The 27,551-nt window shown below is 39.4% G+C and overlaps 2 protein-coding genes across 5 annotated transcripts in view; one reads left to right on the forward strand and one right to left on the reverse strand.

Annotated features, from left to right (window-relative positions):
- Nucleotides 1-27,551, reverse strand: part of NaCP60E (Na channel protein 60E) — a 641,026-nt gene that overhangs the window by 513,119 nt on the left and 100,356 nt on the right. The window lies entirely within an intron of this gene.
- Nucleotides 1-27,551, forward strand: part of Tpc2 (Thiamine pyrophosphate carrier protein 2) — a 535,063-nt gene that overhangs the window by 406,747 nt on the left and 100,765 nt on the right. For 2 of the 3 annotated variants that reach the window (XR_010951158.1, XR_010951159.1), the window contains 2 exons: nt 22,710-22,829; nt 22,884-23,269. The exons of the other annotated variant lie outside the window; for it this stretch is intronic. The gene's annotated coding sequence lies outside the window, so the exon portion shown is untranslated. Of the gene's footprint in view, nt 1-22,709; nt 22,830-22,883; nt 23,270-27,551 lie in introns of those variants that run through there. 3 annotated transcript variants of the gene reach the window in all.

Here is a 27,551-nt window from a genome sequence, read left to right on the forward strand (position 1 = left end):
TCTAAACCAAAAGGGCAAGGGGAGGACGACGACGTCAAGACGAAGGTGCTGGAGGGGGAAAACAGCCCAATGGTGCTGCGAGTCCTACAGATAAACCTCCAACACAGTAAAGTGGCGTTGAGCGAACTCCTCCTAACCCTTGAGGAGGGTTCGTTTGACGTGGCGCTGATCCAGGAGCCGTGGCTATCATCGGTAGGAAAGGTTTCTGGACTTAGCGCGCGCGGGTTTGGTGTTTACTACGCGCAAACGGAAGGACGGGTGCGAGCTGTAGTAATGGTAAGGAAACAACTGCATTCATATATGCTGCCTAATTACACCACTGAGGATCTCGTAGCGGTGGCCGTTGAGCAAAAGAATAAGCAGGTATTTATCCTGGCGTCCTGCTACATGGCCCATGCTGCGGTGGTTCCACCGATGGAGTGCAAAAGGCTACTACAGGAGGAAGGGCGAAAAGGGCGGTTGGTCATAGATGCAAATACGAACCACAATGCGGGGGGAGGAGGAGATACGAACGAGAGAGTCAAATCTCTGTTTTGTTACATCCTGCAAACCAATTTGCAGATAGCCAACAGGGGAAATGTCCCTACATACATTGGTCCAACATCCAGCAATGTTCTGGATATTACATTGAGCTCCGAGCGTGATATATCAAGGTATGATTGGATGGTTCTTGATAGACCATCCTTCTCCAACCATACGTATATTAGCTTCAGCATCCCCCTAAAGAGGGTAGAGAAGGGAGGAACCTTTAGAAACCCTAGGTCAACGAACTGGACTAAATTCCAGAAACATGTAGAAAAAAAAACTGGGACAACCCAAAGAGGTTGGTAATGTAGAGGAACTGGAGTAGTCGAATAAATTCCTAACAAGGACACTTATGACTGCGTATAACAAAGCTTGCCCTCTAAGAAGATTCAGAGGAAAAGCAAAGCCGTCGTGGTGGAGCAGTGAGCTGAGTTTTCTAAGAAGACAGGTAAAAGAAATGTTTAAGCTCGCAAAGACCGCGGAAAGCGAAGTGTGTCGGGACGAGTACAGGGATCTACTGAGGATCTACAAGCGTGAAATTACCAGGGCGAAGAGAAACTCATGGAAAAGTTTCTGTACGGACATAGAGTGCTCCAGCGAAACAGTACGGTTGAAAAAAGTCCTAGCAAAGGGAAACATAGTCCAGGGACTAATAAAGAAAGAGAACGTGGAATGGTCACGTAATAGTGAGGAATCCCTTGAGGTGCTTCTCCATACACATTTCCCATCGGGAGACGGTTTAGAAGAGCCAGCAGACATCACTCACACTTCGATCACGGAGCTAGTAGTGCCGGGCTTGGTGACCGATACCAAGATCGAGAGGGCCGTGAAGACGTTTTCTAAGTTTAAATCGCCGGTCCCAGATGGTATATTCCCGGCCATGCTACAAGTCTCAAGTAGGTGGGTCGTGGAATGGCTTAAAATAATATTCGATGGGTGCATAAGACTGAATCATGTACCGCACTCTTGGAGAACTGCTCATGTAGCTTTTCTACCAAAGGCGGGGAAGATCGGTCACGTGTATCCCAAAGACTATAGACCCATTAGCTTAACATCATTTCTGCTTAAAACCTTTGAGAGGCTGATAGATGTGTACATAAACTCCAACGTGGATGAAAAGCTGCTCTCGACAACACAGCATCCGTACACCAAAGGCAAGACACCGCATTGCATAGGGTGGTAATAAGCATAGAGAAATCCCTGGAATATAAGCAGTATGCTCTAGGAGTCTTCTTGGACATTGCAGGGGCTTTCAATAATGTTGCAAAATCGGCGATTATGGATGGTCTTGATTACATTAAAGTACACCCTGCCTTAATCAGATAGATAGGCTGCATGTAAAATTGCAGAAAGATTACATCACAATGGGGATTGTACGAGGCCACGAAATCAGTGGACAGGGGCACGCCGCAGGGAGGGGTGTTATCACCTCTGCTGCGGGCGCTTCGGGATATTCATACCTGGGCATCTAATGTCGGTTTGAAAGTCAATGCGGAAAAGACGGATATGGTCTTGTTTACAAAGAGGTACAAGTTCCCAAATTGGACCAGGCCTAAGTTAGGAGGGGTGACCTTGCAGGAGAAACCTTGCACAAAATATCTAGGAATCATCCTAGACAGTAAGCTGTCATGGAAGCTGAACGAGGAGGAGAGGGTCAAGAAGGCCTCAACAGCACTCTATGCATGTAAAAGAATGCTGGAGTGTACGCGGGGCCTATCGCCCTCTCTTTCTCATTGGGTTTTTACAGCGATTGTAAGCCCTATTCTATACTATGGAGTTCTTGTTTGGTGGAAAGCCACACAAAAAACAATATACCTCAAAGAACTAGAGGGGGTATGCAGACTATCGATGCTTAGCATTACGGGAGCCCTGAAAACAACCCCGACGGCTGTACTGTATGCCATTCTTCACATCCCACCTGTAGACCTGGTCGCAAAGAACAAAGCGTTAACAACCGCAACCAGGCTCGGTGCTTCGGGGCAGCTTGAGCGCCGACCATATGGCCATAGTAGTATAGCGTCATCATTCACAAGACGAACAGACTACCTGATTCCCTATCTGCGCTTCGAGGGAGATCTTAAGGCCACAATAGAGGTGGACGGTTGGCGCAAGTGTGCGCAAATGGCGGACGAGGCGATACATGTGTACACCGATGGTTCCAAAGTAGTGGAAGGAGTAGGGTCTGCGGTATACTGCGCAGATCCGGAAATAAGCAGATCCTACAGGCTGCCGGATTACTGTAGCGTTTTCCAAGCGGAAATATTAGCCGTAACCAAAGCAGTAGAAACTCTGGAAGAGAATAGCTTAAGCTGCTTAAGTGTTAACTTTTATATTGACAGTCAATCAGCAATTAAAGCAATAATAGAGTGTAAGCAGTCTCTGGAGAAAATCGGGACAGGGAGAAGCATACATCTATATTGGGTCCCATGGCATATGGGAATAGATGGGAATGAAAAAGCGGATGAACTAGCTAAAAAGGGTGCATCCCTTGAAGCTTGCTCCGTAGATGTCCCAATTAGATTGGGCGAGATTAACCGAAGGCGAGAGGTGCACATGATAGACCAAGCGGGAAAGGCGTGGGTTCAAGCGCGGGGATGTAAAGTGTCGAAGATTATGTGTAGGTCTTACAACCTTAGACTAACACAGTTGCTTCTATCATTAAAAAGAGAGGACTGTAGACTCATGACGGGTATTCTGACTGGGCACTGCTTTGTGGCGTCACATGCCTTTAAATTAGGCTTGGACAGTGATAGCAGATGTAGGAAGTGCGGGTTGGAGGAGGAAACGATCGAGCACGTCCTGTGCTCGTGCCCTGCACTTGTCAGGCTAAGACTCCAGCTATTAGGAGTGATACAGCTGTCAGATCTAGAAGCAGCAAGTGGCTTAAGTCCTAGGAAGCTGCTAGTATTTGCCAAGAGGACGGAGTTATTTTATAACATAGGTCCTGGTTTTTGATAGGGTTTTTCAGTTTGGTCGTTAAAACAAACTTCTGGTAGCACTACGGACTCAATCAGTCTATGTGAGGTCCTCATGGACCGGCCAGTTCAACCTACCTACCTAGGGCCATTCACAGAAATGATGACGAATATTAGTGACACTAAGTGATACTCGCATCACTAAGTAAATGAAGCCACAACAACAATAAAGCAGGCAGTCACTTGTATCTACATAAACGAATAAATCATTATGTCTACACATATGTACGTACACGCAGAGGAGAGAGACGCACAAACACATGCATCTATCTTATATTAGATGCTCACAAAAGTAGGCAATAATTTGTGCAAGTATCACTCACATATACACGCGCATATGAGAAGCTATAAACGTAGTTATAGCTGGTATTTTTTAGCTGGTAACTAACTAGTAAATTCTAGAAATTGACACGCCTAGAAATATGCCAACGAGGAAGCCAAAAAGTATAAATGCAGTACCAGCTGAGGCACGATGAATCATTTTGATTTAAGCACGCTATCTGTCGAGAAGTAGAAGTGTTGTTGTGAAGTACTTTAATAAAGGCCATTTTGCATTATTGGATATTGGAGTTATTTATTCAACAGTTTAGTGATTGAACGTTAGCAGAAGGTTGTAAAAAAGCCGAATTGCCCAAAATTCGTTACAATTGGTGTCAGAAGAGGAAGTGTTGAATAAATTCCGAAGACTTTGAATACAACTTGGACATGGCAAAGTTGAGTGAATTAAAGATACAGCAACTGAAAAAGGAGTTGGAGAACCGTGGATTGAATACAATAAGAACGAACTTCAAGCACGGCTACGAGAGGTAATGGAATCGCAAGGAATTGATGTGGACGGGTATGTCTTTTACCCTGATGTAGAAGAATCAACAACAAAAATGGAAGAGAAGAACGGAAGTCCGAGTCCAGTCGCAAGCGGCGAGAATAATGCGATATTAGCTTTGTTATCACAAATATCGACAAAGATGGAAACCCAGGAAACACGTATAACTGAAAGTATGGCATCTCAACTAGAATCACAGGATAACCGTATAACAGCCAAGATTGAAGCACAGGAAACACAATCATAGCTGGAAGAACAAAAGACATATATGGCCTCCCAACTGGAATCACAGGAGATACGACAAGAAGCACGTTTTTCAAAAATGTCGTCACAAATAACATCGAAGATTGAAGCACAAGAGGAGCGCTTATCATTTCAGGTGGCACAAATGTCTTCGCAGTTAGAAGCACAGAATACAAAATTGTACAGCTCGAGGACAAAATGGATGCCGAGATAGAAGCTTTGAGAGGTCGTATACAGGAGTTGCAAATAAATCGGCCAGCAGTTTCAGAGAGTAATCCAAAGGTAAAGACACCATCCTTTGACGGTTCTGTTCCTTTCCAGGTCTTTAAGCTACAGTTTGAGAAGACCGCAGCAGTGAACAACTGGAATGCAGAAGATAAAGTTGCAGCTCTATTCGTAGTATTGAAGAGGCCAGCAATCGAAATCCTACAGACGATTCCTGAAGGAGGGCGGACCAACTATGAAGCATTGATGGCCGCTGTAGAACGATGTTACGGAAGCGAACACAGGAAACAAATCTACCAAATAGAATTGCAAAACCGCTGCCAAAAATCTAACGAGACTTTGCAGGAGTTTGCTTCAGACGTTGAAAGGTTGGCTCATCTTGCAAATGCGGACGCACCTGTGGAATACACTGAAAGGGTAAAGATTCAGAGTTTTGTAAATGGCATACGGGACGTCGAAACGAAGCGAGCGACATACGCAAACCCAAAACCTACATTGACAGAAACGGCATCACATGCTCTGATTCAGGAAACAGCATCGCTTCTGTGTAAGTCAGCGTTCAAAGCACGCCGTGTGGAGGTAGAAAGGTCAGACTGGGTGGACTCAATATTGGAGGCGCTGAAAGGATCACAAAAGCGGAGTGAAAGAGTTAATAAATGCTTCAAATGCGGGAAGCCCGGTCACATTTCACGTCATTGCGATCTTGATCCTAGTAGTTTCAACAGCATGGGTGGTCTTATTAACAAAGCTGGAGGGGATGAGCAAGAAAGAGTAAGATGTAGAGATCGAGAGCTAGCTCCAGCTATTAAATTTCCTGTGATATCTGTGTCGCAAATTGGAATGAAAATCAAGCAGTCTTACCGTTAGAGGAAATGTGGATGGAAAAGAACGTGTACTGACTGTAGATAAGGGCGTATCTCATTCCTTGATCCGATCTGATTTGGCCAAGAGAAGAGTAAAGCAATTACCTGGAGCAAGTTTGCGTACGGTTACTGGCGAATATAACCACGTGCAAGGAGAAGTGGTATGTGAGGTCTTAATTGGAAAGGTCACGATTCTACACAAATTCGTTGTGGCGGAGATCGTTGATGAAGTCATATTGGGAGTGGACTCCTTAGTTGACCATGACATCAAGATCGATATGCAGAGAAGGGTTATGCGTTATAAGAACCAGGATATACCACTTAACTTCAGTTTGGAGAAAGGGTTCAGCAGTAAACGAGTGCTGGTGAAGGAGATTCAATAGAGACCACAAGAGTCAAAGAAAGTAAGTCGGCAAAGGTTGATGGAATGAATGGGCCAAACAAATCAAAATCGAAGGTACCTGCGAGAAAAACACTGGCATTGACAAACCCTAATTGACGCACTAAAACGACTGAAAGAATTTTCCAGAAATAATGCCGTCATGAACCGACACTAGGGGAAGACGGAGCGGACGTGCATGCTTGTATTACCAGGCTTAGTCACTCGGGAGGTCGGGGTTTTTGCTCCTATCGAACCACCCTAGTATTAGCATATATAATTTACTTCATGCTGAATGAACCCGAACAAAATAACTATTCATTAAGAAAACAAAGAAAAATTCATCCAGCTTTTACGCTTTGTAAACGGACAGAATCTCTTAACTGGCATAGCAAAAAAAAAAAAAAACAGACAGACACAAAAAAAAATTCGGAACTCAGGGAATCATAAAATCTCTATATAAGAGTCAGCTATCACTGACCCAAAACACAACAGGAGGATTTGCTACGCGGAAAATAGTACATGCGATATTAAGCGAAAGAACATACCTGCGAGAGGAGGTTTTTTGGTGTTGTTTTTCCTTCATAATAACTCTCGCTCCCTGCCCTACCAATGTATTGAGAGTTGACATCGATCTCTCCCATACCCATCCAATACAACACCCACGACTACATAATCAACTCACAAGACTTACTTTAGATGATCTACTCTTTATTCATAATTATTTAATGCAAGGCACTAATGATCATTACTACAAAAAAAAAAAAAAAAAAAAAAAACACAAAAAGAGGCTTATCCTCATTCTCCTATATTTCATTACATTCATAATTTAACTCAGGTCTTTATAACTGGATATACAAAAATGCTTACATATATATGCTTGTAATAATATACTGATACGAAAATAACATGGCTAGGCGAAATTAAATCAATAAAGGATGCGTATTCTCTTGACAATTAGCTGTATGATGAGTACAACTCATAGTAATCTTTTTCTTGATTTAATTTACAATTACAACAAATTGAAAGTCAACATATTAAGGTATATATGTATGTTTGTTTGTTTTACTTACATTATATAGGGTGCTCCAACGATGTTTGCGCAAACAGGTTGTTTCGGGCTTTTGTTGAATTGATTATAATTTTAGTTGGCTACTGGTTACATTTTAAATATATTTACATAATAGGTTGTTGTTGGTGCTGAGGCCAAATAAGTTTAAACTGGTATGGTTTTGGGATACAAATTAAAGATTTTTAATGCAAATTTCTTATTAAATTTTTCTTTTCGATTAAACCAAGCTTTCTCCTCATAATTCGCCAACACCCTATAGGAATGTCATATGTATTTCTGAGATATAACCCAGAGTTATTGAAAAATGTAAGTACCAACTACGATCGATTTGAAATTCCAGCCATCACAATGCAAGGGTGGTTTCAAGCGAGCGCGCACTACTCTTGTGAAACGTCAAGACGATACGGATGATGCAAAGTAAATCCGTCAAGATCAAGCTCTGCGAAGTAGTTCTTCATTGGCCAAAGAACAGAGTATGAGGGAACGGCCCAGGGTAATGAGTAGTAAGATGAAACACAGGTACTACAAGAACAATAATTCGGAAGGTTTCCGCGAAGGAGATTTGGTACTGCTATACAACCCTCACCGGCGGAAGGTGTTCCATCCAAATTTTGGTGCAGTTGGGAAGGCCCGTGCAGAGTTGTGCAGAGGATCAGTGATGTCATCTACCGCATACAAACAATTGGGAAACCACGAAATAGAAGGGTGGTTCATTTGGAGAGGCTAGCAGCGGTTAGATCGAGAGATTTGTCTGATCGGGTCGATCAGACTTAGGGGGAGGGTAGTGTGACGAATATTAGTGATACTAAGTGATACTCACATCACTAGTCTGATGCTAAGTAAATGAAGCCACAACAATAATAAAGCAGGCAGTCACTTGTATCTACATAAACGAATCAATCATTATGTTTACACATATGTACGCACACGCAGCGGAGAGAGACGCAGAAACACATGCATACATATTATCTGAGATGCTCACAAAAATAGGCAATAATTTGTGCTAGTATCACTAACATATACATGCGCATATGAGAAGCTATAAACGTAGTTATAGCTGGTATTTTTATAGCTGGTAACTAACTAGTAAATTGTAGAAATAGAAACGCCTTGTATAAAAGCAGCACCAGCTGAGGCACGATGAATCAGTTTGATTTAAGCACGCTATCTGTCGGGATGTAGAAGTGTTATTGTGAAGTACTTTAATAAAGGCCATTTTGCATTATTGAATATTGGAGTTATTTATTCAACACTTTAGTGATTCGAACATTAGCAGAAGGTTGCAAATAAGCCGAATTGCCCAAAACTCGTTACAATAGTTTTGTTAAATACTTTCCTCTAAATATTCCTTTGAATTGAATCAACACTGAATTAGGCAGCCGAGTCGTTGCTCACGCTGATAAAATGCCTTTTTTTACCCAGCAGTAACTTTCTGGGTATCCCACATTACAACTGTGTGACGTAATGTCCCCTAAGCTCAGAATCTCACGGAATTATGAAGTGTCCATTGTGTACAGGACCCACTGGAAAATAAGGAATCCCCTTTATAACCCTGACTCATAGGTCTGGTTCAAGGATAGATCGAAATTGGATGACGGAAGAACGGGAGCTGGCATCTATGGGCCGAGCTTCAAGAAATCGGCACCAATGGGAAGCTACCCCACCATATTTCAGGCAGAAATCCATGCAATAGAAGTCTGTGGTAGAGAATGTCTGCGGAGAGGCTCACCACCGAAGAGCATCTACATTATGTCGGACAGACCTGCGTGCCTTGCAATCCTACACAGTCCAGTCAGTGCAGAGCCCTTTTATGGGCTTACAGAAGCATACACCAGGGAAACTATATGAAACTGGGAAACTAAACAATTCAGAGGTCACTGGATTGACTGCCCAGGGCAAAGACAGGCCAAACTGTTTTTACTTCCGGCAACGAAAGTATCAGCCAAACTCATTAATCTAAGCAGGGAGGACCTAAGAACTCTCACTGGGTACTATACTTGACTCTGTGGTCTATGATATCACCTAAGTAAGATAAATCTATCCGATACCCAAATTTGTCGTTTCTGTGAGCTGGATGATGAAACGCCGGTTCACATTTTCTTTCACAATCTTTCCGACTTCGAGTTTAAGTCTGAACAGACAAGCTTCGCTTCAATCATTCCCTCTAGAAATGCCTGTGTGGTATATGTGTTTTTTGAGATTGAGAGAAAAAGCTTGCGAGAGTTGGTGGTTCTGTGCGGAGCTAGAGGTAGCCACAAGCTCTCGAGAGACGAGATCGTCATATTTTATGCCGACTACGAAGGGCATTTGCATTTCAGATGAACTTGTAACGCGAAGCTTTTCATGGCATAAGCACACTCGGACAGCGTTTATAAAAACCTTTTTCTAATTAAAAAAAACTTTATTTTTAAACTCGATCAAAAATCGACCAATTTTATTGAAATTTGGTAAGTATATAAAATGTATTATATACAATGTATATGATACATATATAAGTCATTTTTATGATAGCAAATAGCACGTATAGCCTCTTACGGAACACGATATTTAAATATGTATAACTAGTTTCTTTTAAACTATTTCATTCGTGACTTTTCTCTTTAAACGTATCCTTAAAATATATGAAATCTGAAATGTAACATTCGGTTTTGTCCAACCTTAAACTTCCTTACTTGTTTCTCCTAAATTTGAAACATACGATTTCGTTTTAGAAAAAAAAGTTCTTCAGTTTTGGTAAAAATTCCTAAGCACTCACTTAGATCGAGTATACTCGACATTTTTTATTGAGTATGAGTACTAGGATCATTATGATATTTTGATCCGAGTATTTTAAATGAGTACCGCTATCGATACTTTTTTTTAAGATCTATCACTATTCGGGGGTGCCTGTGAGGATTCAACTAATCTCTGAATAATGATTAGGGAACTAACACGCCACTGTTCAATGAGAGTCTATGCGGTACGCTTTGATATACCGTAAGACCCTTTGTGCTGTAATTGCATGGAGAGCGCTGAGATGACAACATGCAGTTATTTTATGCTGTGCTGTCCACCTTTGTCGAAAACTATGCAGAAATATTTTGTTCCCGGCGACACGGGTCTCAAAACTAACAAAAATGATCGTAGCGAAGGCGGAGCACCAGCTCAATAAAATGCTACACTGTCTCTTCGTCTTCAAGTCAAGATAAGCAGATTGGTTTTCAATGTGTTCTTATGACAGTCAAGTTTTTATACCACATGAAGTGATCTGTCAATAATTCCACAAATTGTCTGCAATCATGTTATTGGAGCCAACGTATAGCCAAATCTTCTGAGATTTTTGGTATTTGAAGTTTTGTCAACCTACAGGCTCTTCAGGCTTCCTGATATCCATTCGGAATGCCGGAACTGGTTGTTGGTCTACTGTTATTGTTGTAGCAGTTCTTCGCCAGATTCAATATGTGCGACCGAGCACATATTGTCATCAATATCCTCTAACTTGAGTCCAAGGAAACTTGCAACAGCGGTGGACCATAGTGAGAGAGGTGTTAGAGGTGTTGGTTCCACATTGCAATTAAGGGATGATTGGTGTCATGTGGGAACACATTGCAAGCAGGACATACATTTGGTATGTCGGGGTTGAGTCTGGATAGGTACAAGTTTAACCTGTTAAGTATATCGCTTAAGTAAATTAAATCTATCCGATCCCAAATTTATCGTTTGTGGGAGCTGGATAATGAAACGCCGGTTCACATTCTCTGCGAATGCGCCGCTCTGACTAGGCAGAAACTAGCCCATCTAGGTGGTGCGACTCTTAATCCTTATAAGATATGGAGTAAAAAGCCTGAAGAGATACTTATATACATCAAAAGCATCCAGATACAAAATTAGGCTGAAAGGTCTTGCATAATAGATCTGCACAAAGGTCACACTGCTTCCAGAGCTAGTAATAATAATAATAATATTCCTGTTACAGTACCCAGATCGAAGTTGAGCTAGAGTGACGCGCGTTTCCCTAGGTAGAGTGCGTTCCTCCTCTGTGAGTTCTGGGTATTTTTCTTTAAGATCTGGATTCGCCGAGCAATTCCTTGCTTAGAGGTCCGACAACTGTTTGTGTTCTCAGGTGCCATATTTCCTCATAATGCTTACAGATATGACCTCTTAAGTCCCTGGGAAGCGAGGCCTCTTCAATCAGATGTCTATTGGGATGCCCAGGTTTCTGGGTATCAACAGAAGCTGTTTGTTCAGTATTTAATTTCTCTCCCTAATGGGGAATACTCTCGCCTCATTGTGTAGATGGGGTTCTGGGGACATAAGAAGACAACGCGTGGCATTTCTGAGAACAGTGTTTTGGCAGGCCGGTATTTTCTTCCAGTGAGTAACCATTAGGCTTGGCCACCATATCGGGGACGTGTAGCGTACAATCGGCCGACCAATTGCTTTGTAAGTGGTAATGAGCGTTCCTTAGTCTTTACGCCAAGTGCCGCCTGTAAGAGTTTTGAGGATTTTATTACGTCTCTGGTTGCTAGCCTACTCTGGGTAAGTAGTCTCCTATGTGAGCGCAAAATAATATCTAGGTGAACTTCAAATCAATTAGCTTAACAGGAGGAAAACTTGATCTCCGTATATGTACCGGTAAGTGCAATTCAAGTTTCCGTATCCCAATTAGTGAACATAGTAAAATAAGGGTACGAAGCCCCGATTCCTAGCAATAGGAGTTACCCAAAGAGATTTATTTGCTAATACACCCCAAAATTGTTAAACACTACTAATAGCATTACATAAATGAAATTAAATTATATATGTATGTGTACGTGTACGTGTAAGTATGTCGAGGCATTTGTATGCTATTCATGCATTGGCAATTTAAAGCGCTATGTAAGCAAACATTTTTGGCAGCAGACCAAATAGCCAGCAAATAGAGCACAAAAATGTGATAAGTACTTAATAGGTAATATTTGTATGAGCAAGGAGTAGGAGATGTTGTTCATCAGCTCGGAAACAATAACTGAACAGTAAGTAAGCGCCTGGCAAGCAAAAGGTTGAGCGAATGAAATAAGGCATTATAGCGAAGCATTATATGGCGAAATTTCTTTAGATTCACCACTCACAGCTTTAATCTTAATTAGTGTGATTTTTAGTTACTTTTTGGCCTAGCAAAAGTGTTGTTTTAAAATTGTAAGAGAATTGTGCAATTATAAAACCACAAAAATTGAAGCATAAAAAACTGCATAATAACTGACATTCACGGCCACCGTGGTGTGATGGTAGCGTGCTCCGCCTATCACACCGTATGCCCTGGGTTCAACTCCCGGGCAAAGCAACATCAAAATTTTTAGAAATAAGGTTTTTCAATTAGAAGAAAATTTTTCTAAGCGGGGTCGCCCCTCGGCAGTGTTTGGCAAGTGCTCCGGGTGTATTTCTGCCATGAAAAGCTCTCAGTGAAAACTCATCTGCCTTGCAGATGTTGTTCGGAGTCGGCATAAAACATGTAGGTCCCGTCCGGCCAATTTGTAGGGAAAATCAAGAGGAGCACGACGCAAATTGGAAGAGAAGCTCGGCCTTAGATCTCTTCGGAGGTTATCGCGCCTTACATTTATTTTTTTTTAACTGACATTCAAGATTGTTTGTCTAAATGAATGTCGAGTTTGCACTTTAGTTAATGACTTATAGTTAATTAGCGTCGTTATGTAATGATTGATACTATTAGTTGTACTTATAACATAAGAGGCAATCGTTAGCGGCTTTCATTTCATTTCATTTTTCACTAATTTTCTTTCAAAACAGCATATATGTTACAATAGCGACTTAAATTAAATTAACCAAAATTACAAAAGAAAAGTAAGGCATTCTGTAAAAATATATGTATTTTAGTATCGAATGCCATCTCCGAATAAAATTGAATTTAAAAACATGTAAAATAGTGCGTGGGTTGAAGTTTGATTAAAAGTACATATATTTTTTTAAATGCTGGGGTTCAGCAAAATTTTTATGTCTTCGTGTGATTTCTCTAGTAGAAAAGATTTAACCTTTCCCAAAAACTCATTCAGATTTCTAGTGACACGTATACATGCAGGCAACGCATTAAAAGCTTTACAAGAAACGAATACACAAGTCCATATGGGTTTTGCCTCAAGTTATAACTATCCGAGACCAGGCTATGTAAATACCCACAGCGAATGAAAAATATCTTTAACGTTTTATAGTAGTACATATGCTTAACAGGAAGAAATTGCAGATCCCTAAACAAGTCCAGAGATTGGTGAAAACCATCAACATTACATATTTTTCTTATGACCCATTTTTGAATAGTTAGAAGCTGCTGGATTTTATTACCTGAAGCGCCACCCCAACAGGTTATACCATATTGGAGCTTGGAGTGGACTAAAGCGTAGTAAATAGTTTTAAGTGTTGCGTTTGAACAAACTTTTCTTAAATTGTAAAAATAACGAACGGAAGATCGCAAGTAGGACTTCAAACGAGAAATATGCGTAGACGAACTCAAGTTTGGTCAACAATAACACCAAGATATTGGAAGTCGCCTACTTTTTCAATAGTGAAGCACTTATCGCAACATTTTACTTCAGCTTTAAACGATGCACAGAACAGAAAATTATTTAGTACAAAACGTTTGCAGTCAGTAGCGTGGAATACAATGGCTATGTCAGGTGAGGATTTTGGATGAAAATTGCTGACAGAGAGCTTATGTGCTGCAAACCACACTCTTAGCAAATGCACATCGTTATTGATTCCTGCTACCAAATCCAGATAGTATATTAAACAAATGCGTTAGGATATCAACTAAATTTAGTGCCACATATTTAAGTGTCTGATTCGAAATTCCATCACATCCACATGATCTGGAGTTATTCAGAGAATTAATTGTTTTTAAAACTTCAACGCCAGTAAATGGCTCGAAAAAAAACTATTTCCCGAGTTCGAGAACTCAGGTATCAGAGCGGAGGATTCGAAAACAGCAGATTGATCATTGAAAAGGTTTGCCACTGCTGGAGGATCAGAAAAGTTCACGCTACCACCACATAAAACAATTGATGTGTTATTAGCTTTACAACTGCGATTCAGAAGACCGTTAATGATATTCCATTCCTTCTTTGGATTGCCATAGGAAGACCTAAACTCATTTCGATAGAAATTATCACGCTCCAAGTGTATTTATTTTTTTAGTTCTCTACATAATTTCATATAGCTGCTGCGAAGATTTGCGTTTGATGGGTGGTTTTTGCACTTTTTTTCAAGCTTGTTTTTTAGATGCATTTTTTTGAGCACCTTTTTGCTAATCCATGGTTTTAACTTATAATCAGATCTGCGAGGCGATAAAAGAAAAGCTAGCAGACTTAATGTGTCTGTTAAAAATGTTCAGAAAAATATTAAATGCCTTGGATACGGCTTTTTCAGAGTAACATTCATCCCATGACTCAAATCGTAATAGTTCGTTTAGAGCGTCGAAATTTATTGGCGTAAAACAAGAACTAACCTTTTAATTATTGTTTTTTGCACAAGCCTTGCTTAGTAATACACCAGTCATAGTGTGATCTGTTATTCCGACATCAAGATTTAGGCTCCGCAAACTACTGAGAAAATGATTACTAACATGACAGAAAACGTGATCCAAGCAGCTTCCATACATACTACGAGTTGGCTCATTTAAATACGATGTTAGAACATGACCATCTCCATCCTTTCTTATAAAAATAATAGACTTTTTTATATAAATTGCTTTGGGACTGCCGCACCTTGAAATTACTTCTCTTACTTGGACAAAGTTAAAACTGACAGGGCTTCTCAAAACTTTTTTCCTGCACTGACTAGAAGCTGAAGACTCATAGCATAAGAAACAAACAGTCTGTCCATAACTTCTTTTTATAAAGGTTTTTTTTTTCTTGATCTCGGATGTAATCGCCTGTTCATCATATACACTGGTAAATTTTTTATCAGTTTTAGATACTTTTCATAATAATCTTTTAAGTAAATTTGTATGCTTTATTATGACAAAAGTGCATGTGCGGGCGTTTTTCCAGCCTTGGAATAATGAACATTTGTTTGAGATTGCCCTTCAAAGCAGATGCTTGGACAGAGAACCAGATGGACTACGCAAGCTATATTCCTGTGACAATGTTGATATTTACAAACTTACTGAATGCATAACATTCATAACCCGCAGACCTTCAAGTTCCCATATGGTGAAGAAAGATAAAATCAATCAAAGAAAATCTACCCGGACAAATGCATGACTGCTTAGGTTGACAATTTATCATGGCACCGCACCAGCCTATGATAAATACCCTTCATTATCACAAAGTTATGGAAGCCATACAGAAGAGCAAAACCTCCTGGGATTTTAATCTTTTAAGAAGCTCCAAGCGCAATTTATAGCACCTTATCAGTGCGGCTTCAGACCTGGTAAATCTACCATCGACCAGATTTTCACAATGCGCCAATTCTTGGAAAAAACCGTCGAAAAAAGAAACGGCACACATCACTCTTCGTCGATTTTAAGGCCGCCTTCGGCAGCACGAAAAGGAGCTGCCTATATGCCGATATGTCTGAATTTAGTTTCCCCGCAAAACTTATATGGCTGTGCAAAATGACGTTGAGCAACACCATCAGCTCAGTCAGAATTGAGAAGGATCTCACCGAGCTGTTCGAAATAAACGAGGTTTCAGTCAGGGTAACACTCTATCGTGCGATTTCTTTAACTTGATGCTGGAGAAAATTATACTAGCTGCAGAACTTAACCGCACTGGAACAATATTTTATAAAAGCGTGCAATTACTGGCATATGCTGATGACATTGATATCATCGGAATCACTCTTGCCAATAAACGTTGGACTAGGTAGGCCATTGAAAAGTAAAGTCCTCTTTCGGCAAACGAAAAACATACTCTACAAGTCACTTATCGTTCCCGTTCTGCTATATGGTGCAGAAGCATGGACCATGACACCATCAGATGAAATGGCTCTGTGAGTGTTCGAGAGAAAAGTTTTTCGAAAAATTTATGGACCTCTACGCGTTGGCTATGGCGAGTACCGAAGAAGATTTAACGATGAGCTGCACGAGCTCTATGCAGACATCAACATATTCCAGTGAATTAAAAGGCAGCGGCTGCGCTGGCTAGGCCAAGTTATGTGAATTAAAGATGACGCTCCGGCCAAGAAAGTGTTTCTATCAGAACCCGCCTATGGAAGCAGAGGTAGAGGGCGGCCGCCACTCCGTTGGAAGGACCAGGTGGAAAACGATTTAAACTCCCTTGGTGTGACCAAGTGGCGCCTATTGGCAGAGATAAGGAGCGACTGGCGCGCCTTGTTGGACGGCCATAACCATTTAAACGGTTAAGCGCCAATTAAGTAAGTAAGTATGTAAAAACTTGAAAAAAAACCGCGAAAAAAGAATTGCATACATCACCTCTTCGCCGATTTGAAAGGCCCTTAGCTTTACGATAAATTATCATTAACATTTCGATATTTTTTCGACAACAAACCGATATATCAACGATAAAAAAGCAGTAAAATGATAACTTTTGATATTGATACCAAATTAATAATACTTCGATAACAAATCTTTCTCTTGTTGATAATGCACCTCTGCGGTATCGGTTGAAATATTTTCATGGCCAGAGCGTCATCGTCCATTCGCATAACATGGCCTAGCCAGTGAAGCGGTTGGATCTTAATTCGCTGCACTTTCGTTATACCTGTGTGAGGCTTATACAGCTCATCATTATACTTCCTTCGATACTCGCCATCGGCATCACGAAATGTACCATAAATCTCCGTATAACATTCCTCTCGATTACAACAAGTGCTAACTCATCTTCTCTCGACACCGTCGATGATACTGAGCAATATATTACGACAGGTATGATGAGCGGCTTGTAGGGCGTTGTTTTTGGTCTTCGAGAGAAGAATTTACTTTTCAATTGCCTGCTCAGTCCAAATTAGCACTTGTTGGAAGAAGTATTTTCGTTGATGCTGTTTCCCAAATAGCCGAAATCCTTCACAGTCTCGAATTTATATTCGTCCGTTAGCACTTCGATAATAAATTCTCCATCAGATGCTTCCCACGTAATAGGGGTACTCACAATACTGGTAAAATATCACTTAATTATACTAGTTATCGCTTTGGCCCACTTCAGTGCATACTAAGTTGCTCTATTTGATATGAAATCTGATGGGAAATTACTGGCAGATTTAGAAGCAAAACCAAAACAGAATTTGTTTTCTACTATTTTGCTATGAGTCAAAACCGACTTCTTGTTTAGCTACTCGCTCACCTTATTAAAAACATTATAGCGTTTTTATATAATTAAAATAAATGTGTAATATTATAAAACATTATGAGGAAATAATGATGGAAGGGCAGTGAAAACTAAAAGCCAGCTGTGATATCAATGGTATATAGCGGAAACGGATATTGCGTGCATTTTGAGTGCACAAGCACTTCCTTCCTTCATCACCAACGGCAAACAGACCGTTAAGCTGGGTCGATTTATTAACCTATATCGCGCCATCGATTTATCGATAGGTTTTGGGCTCAGGAAAAAAAGTTCCACTAAGCATACCCAAAAAAATAATTTTCGAGCCTGCAAAATTTGAGTTTTTTGGCTCTTTTTTCTTTGATTTTTAAGTTTTTATTCATGACCAACTTAAAAAATTTTCATTTGATTTTAAAATTTTCATGTATACCCTGTCCGACACAAAATTGTCCGCTAAAAACTTTGGCGATAACAGTTTTTTGAAACAAAAAAATATTTTTGGGATGTTGAGGAGTGTTTTGGTGAAAAAATGTATTTTTTCGCCATTTTTTTTTAAGGGTTTCTTCAGAAACGTGCAAAACTGTTGCCGATGAAAACGAATTTGTCTCATAGTTCCTATCCCACTTAAAATTATGCGATAAAAACGTTGGCGTTAACAGTTTTAAAAAAAAATTTTTTTTTGTTTTTGGGACTTGTTTTGATCGAAATCGATTTTTTTCATTTTCAAGGCTCCAAATCATTTTTTATGTATGTGTTTCCGTTAGACCCACCAATAAGTATACCAAAATGATCAGGGTACGATCCATGCCATGTCCGTCTGTCCGTCCGTCCGTCCGTGAGACAAATTCGTTTTCATCGGCAACACTTTTGCACGTTTCTGAAGAAGCCCTTAAAAAAAATGGCGAAAAAATAAATTTTTTCACCAAAACACTCCTCAAAACCCAAAAAATATTTTTTTTTTCAAAAAACTGTTATCGCCAAAGTCTTTAGCGGACAATTTTGAGTCGGACAGGGTATACATGAAAATTTTAGAATCAAATGAAAATTTTTTAAGAAGGTCATGAAGAAAACCTTAAAAATCAAAGAAAAAATGATAAAAATCTCAAATTTCGCAGGCTCGAAAATAATTTTTTTGGGTATGCTTAGTGGAACTTTTTTTTCCTGAGCCCAAAACCTATCGAAAAATCGATGGCGCGATATGGGTTAACTTTCGTCCATGCAAATCAACCCAGCTTAATGTACATACATACATACATACGTTATAAGCGTAATGCTCTAACAAATATTCACTTTAAAATAACAAATAAAGTAAATTTGTTTTTGTTTCTATCAAGCTAAATTTATCTTATACCAAATGGAAGCATAAATTTTATAACGAAAGCAAAAATCAATTTCAAACACTCAACGACTTCCTTTTGCTGTCTTTTCATTTAACTTTGCTTCTTCGCATTCACTCACTTTCGCTGTTTTTATATTAAAGACCACAACTTTGACTTGCTGCTTGGCTTGATGTCCTTGCGTGCATTCATATTAGCTTGAAACTTCGGATGTGGTTATGGTTTTTGGCTTTCTTAAGTAATAGACTATACTTACATGTTTCTATTTACTATGAAAGTTTCATTTCGTGCCATATTTAATGGGGTATATGCATTGGGGATGAGCGAAAGTTAAAACAAACAAAAAAATTAGCTGCTGAGAAAGTAAAATAATGGAAAATGCACTGTTAGAAGAAAAAGTACTTATTCTAAGAGACAGACGAAAGAACTAAATAATAATACAGTACAGGCGGCTACGTAGTAGACCAATTAATTTTTTTGAGGAGAATAATCTGTAAGCCAAAATGTTACCTTTCAATTTCCAAAGTTTCCTCCAAAAACATTTTTGAAATGTGCTTTCGAAACTCGAAATTCGACTCTTCGCTATTATAATTTCTTTGAATTATTGCATTAAGAATATTGGCTTGTGCTGCATTCTTTTAGCAGAAATATATCGCTTTTGACTTTTTCGAAGATCGGGCCTTCAACCCAATTAACTCTGTTTTTGCAAGTTCATATGCAGTGAAAAAAATTATACCACTCAAGAGAACAAAAGGCAAATCTAGGCCTCTTTTACTTATTTAGGGTTTTATGAAACATAAGTTTATAACACAAGTACGAAAGGCTTAATTTCGAACGATTTTACCTATGTTTTAAGAGCAATTGTATTATTTTTTTTTACTTTTATATTAAGTCGCTTTCATGTTTGTCCCCTCATTTCCATACGAATTTGTGACCCACGGAAAAGTCTTTTTCGGTAACTTCCCGTTGAGCTAGACACTTAATACTTAGAAGATAGTTCAGATCTGAGAGACATTACAATGCAAGTGAAAAAAAAATCCGCTAGGTGGCGCATGGATCGATATATACAGAAAATAAATTTTATAATGGAAATTTTGCGATTTACTTTTAATTAAATTCTCAGTGATCCAGAGACTTGAAACTTAGCACAAAGTTTGCGAGTCGATAGCACTACAATTCGTGGAAAACAAAATTCCGCCAGGTGGCAGACGAATCGAGATAAACGAAAATCCCTGAAAAACCGAAGGGAATCTTGCGATCGATTTTCGAGTAACTTCCCGCTGAGCTGGAGATATGAAACTTGAGCCGTAAGTCAAAACCCGGGGACAATGCAATATTTTATCAAAAAAAATTCGCTAGGTGGCGCATGGATGAGATATATTAGGAAAATTAATTTTAATTTGGGAATCTTTCAATCTATTTTTAACTAACTTCACGGTTACCTAGAGACTTGTAACTTAGCACATAGTTCGAGACCCGCTGACAATATAAATTATAGGAAACAACGTTTCGCTAGGTGGCGTGCGAATTGAGATAACAAGTCCCTGAAAAATGAGGGGAATTTTCCGATGGGATAGGGACATGAAACTTGGGCAGTAAGTTAAAACACGGTGACAATGCAATATTCTATCCAAAAAAGTCCGCCAGGTGGCGCATGGATCGAGATATTAGGAAAATTAATTTTAATTTGGGAATCTTTCCATCAATTTTTAACTAACTTCCCGGTTACCTAGATACTTGTAACTTAGCACATAGTTCAAGACCTGGTGACAATACAATTTGTAGAAAACAAAGTTCCGCTAGGTGGCGTACTAATTGAGATAACTACAAATCCCCGAAAAACGAGGGGAATCTTCCAATCGATTTTTGAGTAACTTCCCGGTGAGCTGGAGATATTAAACTTGAGCCGTAAGTCAGACGCCGGTGACAATGCAATATTTTATCAAAAAAATTCCGCTAGGTGGCGCATGGATCGAGATATTAAGACAATTAATTTTAATTTGGGAATCTTTCAATCCATTTTTAACTAACCTCCCGGTTACCTAGAGACTTGTAACTTAGCACATAGTTCGATACCCGCTGACAATACAATTTATAGAAAACAAAGTTCCGCTAGGTGGCGCGCTAATTGAGATAACTACAAATCCCTGAAAAACGAGGGGAATCTTGCGATCGATTTTTGAGTAACTTGTCGGTAAGCTAGAGACTTGAAATTTGGGCCGTGGGTCAGAACTCGGTGACAATGGATCATTTGACCAAAAAAAATTCGCTAGGTGGCACGCGGAACAAGATAGTAAGAAAAAAAATGTTTATTTGGGAATCTTTCAATCCATTTTTAACTAACTTCCCGGTTACCTAGAGACTTGAAACTTGACACTTAGTTAGAGGCCTGGTGACGATACAACTTATAGAAAACAAAGTTCTGCTAGGTGGCGCGCCAGTCGAGATAACTGCAAATCCTTTAAAAACGGGGGGAATCTTGCGATCGATTTTCGAGTAACTTCTCGATGACAATGCAATATTTTATCCAAAAAATTCCGCTAGATGGCGCATGGATCGAGATATTGACAAAACTAGTTTTAAACTGGGAATCTTGCAATCGATTTCTAACTAACTTCCTGGATATCTAGAGGCTTGAAACCTGAAATATAGTTTAAAACTCGGTGACAGTGCAATGTTTGATCAAAAAATTTTAGCTACGTAACGCACAAGTCGAAATATTTATAAGATTAGGCCATACCTTCATGGCTAGCCTCCTGAGTGTTGCAGGCGTTGTAGAATACCACCTCGTTGAAGGCCCAACTCAATGCACGTCCTTGCATACTTTTAGGCGTACGCGACTTTCACCACGATTCTTTTGGACTTTCAGGCATATGCGAATTTCTTAACGATTTTCAGCTGTGCAAATTAAGTAGCTGGCAAACGAGCTGGAATTCTCTTGTTATGATGCGAGGTGGAATTCTGTTGTTTTCTCCAGTCTTGTCAGCGAAAATTCCACTAATTCTATTAAATATTGCTATTTTGAACAAATAAATAAAGATAAGAATTTTCATTTTGGAATTATTTAAATTACTAATCAAAGTTGCAATTGCCTTTTTGCAGGCAGTACGAAAAAATTGAAAATAAAAAGACGATAAAAAAATGTTAAAGACTACCTTTATATAAATGGACCAAAAAATATAAGGCAATTTTTCTTTTAATACAAACATAGCCTTGTTGAATTTTGACTAAAAAAACTTTAACAATAGCTCTTGTAAAAGAATTTTGGGATTTAAAATTATAAAGGTAGATCGCGTGTTTAAATTTTAAATAATCAATTAGTTAATCACAAGTACATGGTTTGCCTTAAGTTGAAAGATTGCGCTCCACCTTTATAGTTTTAAATCCCAAAATTCTTTCAAGGGCTATTGTTATAGTTTTTTAGTCAAAATTCAACAAGGCTATGTCTATATTAAAAGAAAAATTGTCTTCTATTTTTTGGTCCATTTATAAAAAGGTAGTCCTTAAAATTTTTTTATCATCTTTTTATTTGTCAATTAGAAAATACTCGACTCTAAAACTCTTTGTTCTAAGTTTATTTCACGATTTTGTGTTTTATTATAAACAAAAGTGTAATGAAAATGCCTTTTTTCAGCAGAAAGTTTGCTTTCGTAATAGTTATAATAACAATACTCATGGCGCTAGAGTGATAACTGAACAACGATCAGGTGCTTTGTACAAATCTAGAATACCCTAATATGTCGTCGCGAAAGTGTAAGTATGCAGCTGATGCTTTTTGTTATATATGTGGGCAATTTATTAAAGTTCGATGTATAAAATATGAATTAAATACATCTCTCATCCTCTGTGAAGCCTACGAAGCATATTTTGACTGTCCTGTTTAGAATTAAGACAAGACATGGGTTCCATATGCTGCTTATAGTTATTGTAAAAGATGTTTGGAAGTTAAGCAAATTTTAGTTAAATAGTAAATTAAATAAAGTAAACCTAGTGATTTCTCTTTCTATATTTTAGGTTGGTATCGAGGTGAGAAAAGATCTATGATACTTGCAACACCAAGAATTTTCCGAGAACCAAAATACCACGTTAAAGACTGCTACTTTTCTATTGTGAATCCGAGTAAAATACGTAGAGGTAAAAATGCAAAACCTATCGAATATCCGGATCTTGAATATTCTTCTGTTCCAGTCGCGCACGATCTGACACGACCAGTACCAGAGCCACCGGAAAAATTATCGCAGAGAAGTGGATCATCTCTTAGGAGTTTTTACTGATACCAGAACAACCAAAACATCATTTCATCACTACTGAAGATTTGAATGATTTGGTTAGAGATTTAAATTTACCGAAAAGTAAAGCAGAACTTTTAGGCTCTTCTTCGAACAACGTTATCACGGCCAATATAATGAAAACATGATGTGAGCCTATATTTGGGGTTTACTGAGGGATAGTACCTATGAACATAAAAGAACAAGTAAAAGTGTACACTTTTAAATCATTTTCTACTTATTTGTAAGTTATTTCGATATTAAAACTAAATAAAAATATTTATTTGAATTGTTACATTTTCAGGTAAAAATTAAAACCACAGATTTTGAAAAATTTGGTTCAAGCGGTTTCCCAAAAAGGAAAGCAAACTTTTTCTTGCCATATATTTTTTTTTCGTCAAATTACGACCTAAAGAATTGAAATTTAATGCTTTGAAGTCAAAGTCAAATTTTGTGTTGACCCGTGATATAAAGTTGCAAAAACCGTACAATAGACATCCATCTATGTGAGGTCTTTATTGACCGGCCAGTTCAACCTACTTCGAAAAAGGAAAATATTAAGAGAGTTCAGGATTTTGTGCAAATGGTCTAGCATCATTGCATTGCAAACTTCTGTAGCATATTTTTTACGGTACTCTAACAAAACACATGGCTATGAATTTGATACGGCATTGCCAAAACGCAACATCAACACCCGTATTTTTTTTTTCAAAACCGAATAGCTAAAAAAGATGTTTTAAATGAAAAAAGTTTCTCACGATTCGTAGGTTATATTTGCTATAGCAACGTTTCCAACGTCAAATTCACACAATACCGAACTCCGTTTTCTATAACTAAAAATCAATCCATTTGTCGATAATTTGCGTAATAAGGAACGAATTGATTCTTGTCCCTAGTTTTTATCGATATTTTATTATTATTTAAAACTACAATTTGATGAAAAAAAATTCCTCCACCCTAATGTGCATTACTTACTGAAAGATTTGCCATAAAAAGTTTTTGATATATTTTTTAAGTTCGCCTTATTCGTATGTAAATACGTTTATGTGTTTAGAGAGCGCATGACTTTAATTCTTTCTCCACTACTCTCAAAAGCTTTAATTTAAACTTTCCATGCTCGGAGTACAATAAAAACAAAAACGACAACACTATTGCCGTGCATAAATATGTCGGCGGCTGCGTTGGCAAATGCCTAGGGTGTTAGATTATCATGCCAAATATTCAAAGTTCAAGTCCCGATATAAGATTAAAATCCTTAGCCAATTTCTTTTTCAAAGAGCGCCTCATCGCAGTTTTTTCGTAAGCTCTACAAATATATTTCTGCCTTGCAAAGTTCTCAGCAAAGATTCGCATGGACTGCAAATGCCGTTCTGATTAAATGTAGCACACTACCAAAAGAACCTCCGCCTAAATTCTTGCAAAGGTGTATCGCGCCAACATAATATTATTATTATTTTGAAATTTAATAGAGTATTCTCTTCACGTAATTTATCAAAGAAAACATAGTCATATTCTAACGCAGAGCAGTACTAACTGTAATGAGTTACAAAATTTTTTAATTTAAATAAAATTTTTTTTTAATTATATCTGGTGTAGGCTATGTATAAATTACACTTTACTGAGTGATGCTGAATCACAAATGTAGAGTTAGCATACACAAGTTAGGGAGTAGAAAAATCTAAGAATAGAGAGTATCTGTCATGATGGGATGACTATTCTTTTTCTGGACTTTCTTCAAAACACACCAGCAGAACAAGAGACTGGTAGGTGATATATCACATAACGGCAAGAAAAAGTAGGTATTCTCACAATTCCGGTTCTTTGATATGAAAAAGACAGGCAACTTTGAAATATAGTCGCCATTATGGATGTCTGCTGCTCCGACTGACATCTAAAGGGGCAGCTGATATTGTCCTCATCCAGGAGCCGTGGGTGATAGGACAAAACATTTGCGGACTCAAGTCCACCGGCTACACACTGGTAAGTTGTGGCACCTCGGGAAAGCCAAAATCGTGTATACTTGTTAGTATCAAGCTTAATATATTGTTTCTTCCTCAATTTAGTGATGAAGACACAACAACGATCAGCCTGAGCCTGAGTATGAGTCAAATCAGGCTATCATCAATTTATCTAGCCCATGACAAGACGGTGCCGACATCGACCGTCAGGAAGCTACATCAGGTGCACTAATACTGGGAGGAGATGAAAACGCTCACCACTCCACCTGGGGGAGTAATGACGAAAACGAAAGGGGTGAGTTACTATTTGATTTCATCCTAAACTCTAGACTAATCATAAGCAATAGGGGAACTGAACCAACCTTTATTACAAAAACAAGAAGGGAAGTTCTCGATGTCACCTTATTCTCAGAAGATGCGGAAGAGTTGGTCAGAGACTGGAGGGTCCTTAAGGATCACTCATTCTCTGACCATCGTTACATCCAATTCGAATTAGACCGGGTGAAAAAGCAGAGCGCTGCCACCAGAAATATTAAAAGTACAAACTGGCAAGAATACATTAGGGAACTAGTTAAGATATTGCCACTTGAGAGCGTACCCGAAACACCAGGTAGCATACCAGAACTGGAAAAACTGGTAAATAACTTCACGGGGGCATGCCCCAAAGGCACTAGATAAAGTCTGTCCCAAGATAATTCAAAGGGGTAAAAAGAAGCCACCATGGTGGAATTCACAAATCGAAATCCTTCGCAGGTTAAGTAGGACCACTTTCAATGCAGCTAAAGCCCCTGGCGATGAGCAGCATTGGGAAGTATACAAAGAACATCTTAGAAACTATAAGTTTGAGCTAAGGAAAGTCAAAAGATCCTCCTGGCGAGATTTCTGTAGCAGCATGGAAACAGTGTCTGAAGGGGGTAGACTCAGGAAAGTACTTTCCAGATCAGCTAATACGGCCCCAGGCTGCTTGCAAAGGCATGATGGTTCGTGGACCGAAACCGGGGAGGAAACCCTGGATCAACTGCTGGATACACATTTTCTAGGTGCAGCTAGGAACGAACCAGGGGATTCACAAAGCTTGACACAAGCAACAGTGCAACCTATACTGCACAACCTAATTACAATAGATAAGATATCTTGGGCCATCCAATCTTTTGAACCATTCAAAACTCCAGGGCCGGACGGAGTTACACCTATGCAACAATCACTGGAATGCTATATGCCATAATAGGAGGTGTCGTGGCACTAAACCACATCCCACGTATATGGAAAATATCTAAAGTGGTATTTATTCCCAAGGCAGGCAAAGCATGCCACGCGAAACCTAAGGGCTTCAGACCCATCAGTCTATCTTCGTTTCAACTAACGGCGATGGAGAGGCTGATGGAAACATATATCAGGGAGGCAATGAATGACCAACTCTCTGAAGCACAACACGCCTATATGAAGGGTAAATCAACGGAAACGGCATTGCACGAAATTACATCGTGCATAGAGAGATCGTTCTGCTTCAAGGAATACTGCCTGGCAGCCTTCCTAGACATAGAAGGAGGGTTCAATAACATTAAACCCGTCTCAATCATTAAGGTAGTGACTGACCTGGGCATCGCATCTCAGCTGGTGGGTCTTGTGCACCAATTGCTGCTATGCAGGGTAGTACTGGCAGAAATTGCAGGGGTATCGGTGAGCAGGTTCGTCAGTAGGGGAACTCCCCAAGGTGGAGTCCTATCCCCTCTGCTGTGGGTCTTGCCGGTGAATCAGCTGCTAAGGGACATGGAGGAGAGGAGGGGCTGTAAAGCTATAGCCTTGGTGATAAGTGGGAAGATTCCACAAACTCTCTGCGATATGATGCAGATGGCATTAAGAAGGGTCGAAGCATGGGCCATTGATAATGGTCTGAGCGGGAACCCAAATAAAACGGAGCTGGTGCTCTTTACGAGAAGGTATAAGATACCACGTCTCTCAACTCCACAGCTGGCAAACACAGTGCTTAAATTAAGTGAGTCCGCCAACTATCTAGGGCTCACACTTGATAAGAAATTGAACTGGACACAAAACACCACGGAACGTGTCCGTAAGGCCATGGTTGCCCTCTACACATGTAAAGGGGCAATTGGACGGAAATGGGGTATGTCCCCTATGATAGTACATTGGATATACACGGCCAAAGTTAGGCCAATATTGCTATATGGGTTGGCGGTATGGTGGTCCGCCCTGAATAAATCCTCGACGGTTCTTGCTCTTCAAAAGGTGCAAAGATCTGCACTACTATGCATAAGCGCAGCCATCCGCACAACGCCAACGGAGGCTATGAATGTAATACTGGACCTACTACCCATAGATATAGTAGGCATTAAATATGCAGCATGTGCAGCTATTAGACTGAGGAAACTGGCCACATGGTCTCACTGCAAACATAATGAAATTCTCGACAGATTCTGCATACCAGAATGGACAGATTTCTGCAAACCACATACCAACTTTAAAAAGGAATACGACATATTAATCCCTGAGAGGGAACAGTGGGTGAGTGACCCGAATTGGCCCACTGACAGCATTTAGATCTAGACAGATGGATCTAAACTGAATAACAGGGGCGGAGGGGGTGGAACGATTGGAGATACAAAGATCGT

Source organism: Eurosta solidaginis, chromosome 3 (genome assembly GCF_040869045.1).
Source record: "Eurosta solidaginis isolate ZX-2024a chromosome 3, ASM4086904v1, whole genome shotgun sequence".
Lineage (NCBI taxonomy): Eukaryota > Metazoa > Arthropoda > Insecta > Diptera > Tephritidae > Eurosta > Eurosta solidaginis.